Source organism: Zalophus californianus, chromosome 2, assembly GCF_009762305.2.
Source record: "Zalophus californianus isolate mZalCal1 chromosome 2, mZalCal1.pri.v2, whole genome shotgun sequence".
In the NCBI taxonomy this organism is placed as follows: domain Eukaryota; kingdom Metazoa; phylum Chordata; class Mammalia; order Carnivora; family Otariidae; genus Zalophus; species Zalophus californianus.
In genome coordinates, this window is record NC_045596.1 from 23,530,990 (window position 1) to 23,539,378 (window position 8,389).

The window sequence follows — 8,389 nt, forward strand, 5'->3', positions numbered from 1 at the left end:
ACCCATCTCACTATGATCTCTGCCCCTACTACCAACATAGTAATATACATATGCTGGTACTTTCTACATCAGAAGACACAGGCTGGTTCTTTGTGGGCTGTCTCTGGATCACAGAAAAAATCTACAATAGTATTTGAGACACATTATTGAGTTTTAATTAATTTTGTACAATTAAACATAAGGAAAGTTGATATAAACACATGAATTTCCATCTTCTCTTGAAAATTAGAAGAATTGGTTCAAGAAAGAAAGAAAGAAAGAAAAAGAAAGAAAGAAAGAAGAAAGAAAGAAAGAAAGAAAGAAAGAAAGAAAGAAAGAAAGAAAGAAAGAAAGAAAGAAAGAAAGAAAAAGAAAGAAAGAAAGAAAGAAAAAGAAAGGAAGGAAGGAAGAAAGAAAGAAGAAAGAAAAAAAGAAAGACAAAACAAAAGCAAAAAACTAGGCCAGCATATCTGTATGTTTACAATCAACTGCAGCTGGATAGCTGTTACCTTCTTTAAATTAAGCATGGGCTCTTCAATTGCCAAAGTCCAAACCATGACCTTTTGAATTCTCCGCAATGAACTCTAGTGCTATTACAATTTATCAATTCATATCTAATACATTTTATTTGTGTAGATTACCTGACTGGTGCCCAATATAAAATATATATATTTATAGTGATCTATTTTATACTCTTCTCATGTATAAATAGTACTTATTGTATATTCCTATTAACTGATAACAACATGATATTGTGATTAAAAGTGTAAGCAGGCTCTTAAACTCAACTATCTGGGTCAAAGAGTGGCTTTGCCACTTAAAAGCTCTGTAAACTTTTTTAGGTTACTTAAGTTTCTATGCTCCAGTTTCTCCAACAAAAATACAGCAGTGATAACTATCTCAAATGCTGTGCCTATGTATATAGAAATTATGTAACTCATCATGTGTTTGGTCCTTGAGCATGATGTAAGTACCTCAACAAGTGTATATTTTTATTATAGCTCTGTGTTGTCCAAATAGGTTACTTACTTACCTTTGTATTAACAGTATAGCAGATAGTAGATATTCAGAGCTTACTGAATCAATTTGATAAATGTAAAACAAATCAAAGCAGGAGGAATTACTTTCCTAATGTAAATTATGACATTAAGAAAAATTACATTAGGCAGGGGCGCCTGGGTGGCTCAGTTGGTTAAGCTGACTGCTTTAGGCTCAGGTCATAATCCCGGAGTCCTGGGATCGAGTCCCGCATAGGGCTCCCAGCTCAGCAGGGAGCCTGCTTCTCCCTCTGATCCTCTCCCCTCTCATGATGTTTCTCTCTCTCTCAAATAAATAAAATCTTTAAAAAAAAATTACATTAGGCAATTTTTTTGTGAAAACTTATGCTTAAAAATCAGGAAACTCTTCCTACTTCATTCAGTCTGGTTCCCCCCCACCTTCAATTATTAATTTGTTTGTTTTTACATTATCTAGCTTACAAGGTCATGTAAATGATTCATTATTTCATTTTGTTTTGTGCTTTATAAGAGATGTCCCTATTTCCATGTGTGTTTTCTGGTCCTGTCTGGGAAAAAAAATGAATGGATATTCTCATTCGAATAAATTTGTTTGCCCCAAATGCTTCACAGGAAGCTATAATTCGTTTCTAGAAGTCAGTGCTTAATCTATTTCATGATGCAATTCCTCACTATTCTATCTACATAGTATGTATTACTTAACATGGTAGCGTTTATCCCATATACTTTGCTATATAATGGTATTTATGGATTCTTAGGTCATCACACATCTACACATATTTTTCTTACTAGTTAAAAGTATACTACTCAGAGATAGCCAATCTTCTAAAAATGCTTTTATAAGAATAGCTCTTGATACATATATTTAAATGCAAATATATTCTAGAATGAATTAATTCCTTATATCAAACATTTGTGGAACAATTTTTCTGTGCAAAACACTCTGGAGTTCAAAAGATATGACATGGTGGGGGGGAAGCAAGATGGCGGAGGGGTAGGAGACCTGGATTTTGTCTGGTCACAGGAATTCACCTGAATAGGGATCAAACCATTCTGAACACCTACGAACTCAACAGGAGATCGAAGAAAAGAATATCAACAACACTCTGAACAGAAAAGCGACCACTTACTGGAAGGTAGGACGTGCGGAGAAGTGAATCCGAGGTGATATTTGGGAGGATAGACGGCGGGGAAGTGGGCCTCCGTCGGCCGCTTCTGGAAAGTGATAGAGCAGCAGAGCACAAAATTGGAACTTTTAGAAGTCGGTTCCGCTGAGGGACGTCGCTCCAGTGGCTAAGCAGGGGGTGGAACCCTCGTGGAACAGTGTGGTCTCAGGACCCTCGGGGTCACAAAGACTGGGGGTGCCTGAGTGCGGCAGAGCTCCCAGGTATCGGAGCAGGGAAGCCGGCTGCAGAGATGGAGCCAAGGCGCAGGCTCTCAGCTCAGGGTTGCCATAAACCGTGATCCGTGGCATAGTCGGGCCACTGCTCCTCCAGCAGGGACCCAACAAGCAGCAGATCCCGGGAGACTCCCCTTCCTCCTCTGGGAGGAGCGGCGCGGGAGTGCACTGCAGGGATCTGCTGGGTTTGGAGACTCCACATGGGGTCGGGTGCCAGAGATAGAAACGCTAGGTCACAGGCCGGGTGACCACGGAGTGCAGCTGGAGACTGGGGAGACGGGAGTGACTGACTGATTTTCTCTGGGGGTGCACTGAGGAGCGGGGCCCCAAGTTCTCGGCTCCTCCAGGCGGAGATTGGGAGGCCACCATTTTCACTCTTGTCCTCCAAAGCTGTGTGGAAAGCTTGCAAGGAACAAAAGCTCCCAAGGGCAAACCCGAGCAGATTGCTTTTCCCGGACTGACAAGGGCAGGGCAATTCTGCCTCCAGCAAAGACATTTGGGAACCAGGCAACAGGCCCCTCCCCCAGAAGATCAGCAGAACAGCCAGCCAAGACCAAGTTTACCGATCAAGAACAGGAGAACTCCAGCGCTAGGGGAATATTGCACATAGAATTCATGGCTTTTTTACCATGATTCATTAGTTTTTCAAAGTTAACTTTTTTTAACTGTTTTTTTTTTAATTTTTCTTTTTCCCTTTTTCAACTAACATCTTATCAATCCCTTTTTGAAAAAAAAAATTATTTTTCATTTTTAGAGTCATATTCTATCCCTTCATAGTAGATACCCTTATTTTTGGGATATATATATATATATAAGTTATTCTCTCTTTAAAATTTTGAGATACAGTTTCTTCTAACAGATCAAAATATACCCTAAATCACTAGTGTATGGCTTTGTTCTAGTCTCCTGCCTGATCACATTCTCTCCCTTTTTTTTTCTTTTTTTTTAAACCTTCTTTCTTTTTTCAAACAACTTCTTATCAATTCCTTTTATAAAATCTTTTATAATTTTCATCTTTACAATCTCCCATCCCTTCATTGTATCAACCCTTATTTTGTACATATATAAGTCTTTCTTTCTTTAAAATTTTAGGAGGCACTTTCTTCTAACAGACCAACATACATCCAAAATCTAGTGTGTGGCACTGATCTATGCAATAGCCTGATCATATTTGATCGTATTCTGTTTTTTTTTGTTTTGTTTTGTTCTGTTTTTGTTTTATCTTTTTCGTTTTTCTCTCTTTCTTTTTTCTTTCTTTCCCTTTCTTTTCCCCTGGTTTCAGGTCTTTTCTGATTTGTTTAGAGTATATTTGCTGGGGACATTGTTAACCTGTTAGCATTTTGTTCTCTCATTCATCTGTTCTCCTCTGGACAAAATGACAAGACGAAAAAATCACCTCAGCAAAAAGAACAAAAGGTAGTACCATCTGCCAGGGACCTACTCAATACGGACATTAGTACGATGTTGGACCTAGAGTTCAGAATCATGATTTTAAAGATATTAGCTGGGCTTGAAAAAAGCATGGAAGTTATTAGAGAAACCCTTTCTGGAGAAATAAAAGACTAAAATCTAACCAAGTCGAAATCAAAAAGGCTATTAATGAGTGCAATCAAAAATGGGGGCCCTAACCACTGGGATAAATGAGGCAGAAGAGAGAATCAGTGATATAGAAGACCAAATGATGGAAAATAAGGAAGCTGAGAAAAAGAGAGATAAACAACTACTGGATCATGAAGGCAGATTTTGAGAGATAAGCGATACGATAAGATGAAACAACATTAGAATAATTGGGATCCCAGAAGAGGAAAAAAGAGAGAGAGGGGCAGAAGGTATATTGGAGCAAATTATAGCAGAGGACTTCCCTAATGTGGGGAAGGAAACAGGCATCAAAATCCAGGAGGCACAGAGAACCCCTCTCAAAATCAATAAAAATAGGTCAACACCCCGACATCTAATAGTAAAACTTATGAGTCTCAGAGACAAAGAGAAAATCCTGAAAGCAGCTCGGGAGAAGAGATATTAACCTATAAAGGTAGAAACATTAGATTGGCAACAGACCTATCCACAGAGACCTGGCAGGCCAGAGAGGACTGGCATGATATCTTCAGAGCACTAAACAAGAAAAATATGCAGCCAAGAATACTATATCCAGCTAGGCTGTCATTGAAAATAGAAGGAGAGATAAAAAGCTTCCAGGACAAACAAAACCTAAAGGAATTTGCAAACATGAAACCAGCCCTCCAAGAAATATTGAAAGGGGTCCTGTAAGCAAAGAGAGAGCCTAAAAGCAGCATAGACTAGAAAGGAACACAGACAATATACAGTAACAGTCACCTTACAGGTAATACAATGGCACTAAATTCATAACTTTCAATAGTTACCCTGAAGGTAAATGGACTAAATGCCCCAATCAAATGACACAGGCTATCAGAATGGATTAAAAAACAAGACCCATCAATATGCTGTCTGCAAGAGACTCGTTTTAGACCCAAAGACACCCCCAGATTGAAAGTGAGGGGGTGGAAAACTATTTACCATGCTAATGGACACCAAAAGAAAACTGGGGTGGCAATCCTTATATCAGACAAATTAGATTTTAAAACAAAGACTGTAATAAGAGATGAGAAAGGACACTATATCTTACTTAAAGGGTCTACCCACCAAGAAGATCTAACAATTGTAAATATCTATGCCCCTAACATGGGAGCAGCCAATTATATAAGGCAATTAATAACGAAAGCAAAGAAACACACTGACAATGATACAATAATAGTGGGGGACTTTAACACCCCCTAGACTGAAATGGACAGATCATCTAAGCAAAAGATCAACAAGGAAAGAAAGACTTTAAACGACACACTGGACCAAATGGACTTCACAGACATATTCAGAACATTCAATCCCAAAGCAACAGAATACACATTCTTCTCTAGTACACATGGAACATTCTCCAGAATAGATCATATTCTAGGTCACAAATCAGGTCTCAACTGGTACCAAAAGATTGGGATTATTCCCTGCATATTTTCAGACCACAGTGCTTTGAAACTAGAACTCAATCACAAGAGGAAAGTCGGAAAGAACTCAAATACATGGAGGCTAAAGAGCATCCTACTAAAGAATGAATGGGTCAACCAGGAAATTAAAGAAGAATTAAAAAAATTCATGGAAACCAATGAAAATGAAAACACAACTGTCCAAAATCTTTGGGATACAGCAAAGGCAGTCCTGAGAGGAAAGTATATAGCAATACAAGCCTTTCTCAAGAAACAAGAAAGGTCTCAAATACACAACCTAACCCTACACCTAAAGGAGCTGGAGAAAGAACAGCAAATAAAGCCTAAACCCAGCAGGAGAAGAGAAATCATAAAGATCAGAGCAGAAATCAATGAACTAGAAACCAAAAGAACAGTAGAACAGATCAACGAAACTAGGAGCTGGTTCTTTGAAAGAATTAACAAGATTGATAAACCCCTGGCCAGACTGATCAAAAAGAAAAGAGAAATGACCCAAATCAACAAAATCATGAATGAAAGAGGAGAGATCACAACCAACACCAAAGACATACAAACAATTATAAGAACATATTATGAGCAACTCTATGCCAGCAAATTAGATAACCTGGAAGAAATGGGTGCATTCCTAGAGATGTATCAACTACCAAAACTGAACCAGGAAGAAATAGAAAACCTGAACAGACCTATAAGCACTAAGGAAATTGAAGCAGTCATCAAAAATCTCCCAAGAAACAAAAGCCCAGGGCCAGATGGCTTCCCAGGGGAATTCTATCAGACATTTCAAGAAGAATTAATACCTATTCTCCTAAAACTGTTCCAAAAAATAGAAATGGAAGGAAAACTTCCAAACTCATTTTATGAGGCCACCATTACCTTGATCCCAAAACCAGACAAAGATCCCATCAAAAAGGAGAATTACAGACCAATATCCTTGATGAACATGGATGCAAAAATTCTCACCAAAATACTAGCCAATAGGATCCAACAGTACATTAAAAGGATTATTCACCACGACCAAGTGGGATTTATCCCTGGGCTGCAAGGCTGGTTCAACAACCGCAAATCAATCAACGTGATACAATACATTAACAAAAGAAAGAACAAGAATCATATGATCCTCTCAATAGATGCAGAAAAAGCATTTGACAAAGTACAGCATCCTTTCTTGATCAAAACTCTTCAGAGTATAGGGATAGAGGGTACATACCTCAATATCATAAAAGCCATCTACAAAAAACCTACAGCGAACATCATTCTCAATGGGGAAAAGCTGAGAGCTTTTCCCCTAAGATCAGGAACGTGGCAGGGATGTCCACTCTCACCACTGCTATTCAACATATTATTAGAAGTCCTAGCCACAGCAATCAGACAACAAAAAGAAATCAAAGGCATCCAAATCGGCAAAGAGGAAGTCAAACTCTCACTCTTTGCAGATGATATGATACTTTATGTGGAAAACCCAAAAGACTCCACCCCAAAACTGCTAGAACTCATACAGGAATTCAGTCAAGTAGCAGGCTATAAAATCAATGCACAGAAATCAGTGGCATTCCTATACACCAACAACAAAACGGAAGAGAGACAAATCAAGGAGTCGATCCCATTTACAATTGCACCCAAAACCATAAGATACCTAGGAATAAATTTAACCAAAGAGGCAAAGGATCTGTACTCAGAAAACTATAAAATACTAAGGAAAGAAATTGAAGAAGACACAAAGAAATGGAAAAACGTTCCATGCTCATGGATTGGAAGAACCAACATTGTGAAGATGTCAATGCTACCTAGAGCATTCTACACATTCAATGCAATCCCCATCAAAATACCATCCACATTTTTCAAAAAAATGGAACAAATAATCCTAAAATTTGCATGGAACCAGAAGAGACCCCGAATAGCCAGAGGAATATTGAAAAAGAAAAGCAAAGCTGGCGGCATCACAATTCCGGACTTCCAGCTCTATTACAAAGCTGTCATCATCAAGACAGTATGGTACTGGCACAAAAACAGACCCATAGATCAATGGAACAGAATCGAGAGCCCAGAAATGGACCCTCAACTCTATGGTCAACTTATCTTTGACAAAGCAGGAAAGAATGTCCAGTGGAAGAAAGACAGTCTCTTCAACAAATGGTGTTGGGAAAATTGGACAGCCACATGCAGAAGAATGAAACTGGACCATTTCCTTACACCACACACAAAAATAGACTCCAAATGGTTGAAAGACCTAAATGTGAGACAGGAGTCCATCCAAATCCTAAAGGAGAACACAGGTAGCAACCTCTTCGACCTCAGCTGCAGCAACTTCTTCCTAGAAACATCACCAAAGGCACAGGAAGCAAGGGCAAAAATGAACTATTGGGATTTCATCAAGATAAAAAGCTTTTGCACAGCAAAAGAAACAGTCCACAAAACCAAAAGACAACCGACAGAATGGGAGAAAATATTTGCAAATGACATATCAGATAAAGGGCTAGTATCCAAAATCTATAAAGAACTTATCAAACTCAACACCCAAAGAACAAATAATCCAATCAAGAAATGGGCAGAAGACATGAACAGACATTTTCCCAAAGAAGACATCCAAATGGCCAACAGGCACATGAAAAAGTGCTCAACATCGCTTGGCATCAGGGAAATCCAAATCAAAACCTCAATGAGATACCACCTCACACCAGTCAGAACGGCTAAAATTAACAAGTCAGGGAACGACAGATGTTGGCGGGGATGTGGAGAAAGGGGAACCCTCCCACACTGTTGGTGGGAATGCAAGCTGGTGCAACCCCTCTGGAAAACAGTATGGAGGTTCCTCAAACAGTTGAAAATAGAGCTACCATACGTCCAGCAATTGCACTACTTGGTATTTACCACAAAGATACAAATGTAGGGATCCAAAGGGGACGTGCACCCCAATGTTTATAGCAGCAATGTGCACAATAGCCAAACTGTGGAAAGAGCCAAGATGTCCATCGACAGAT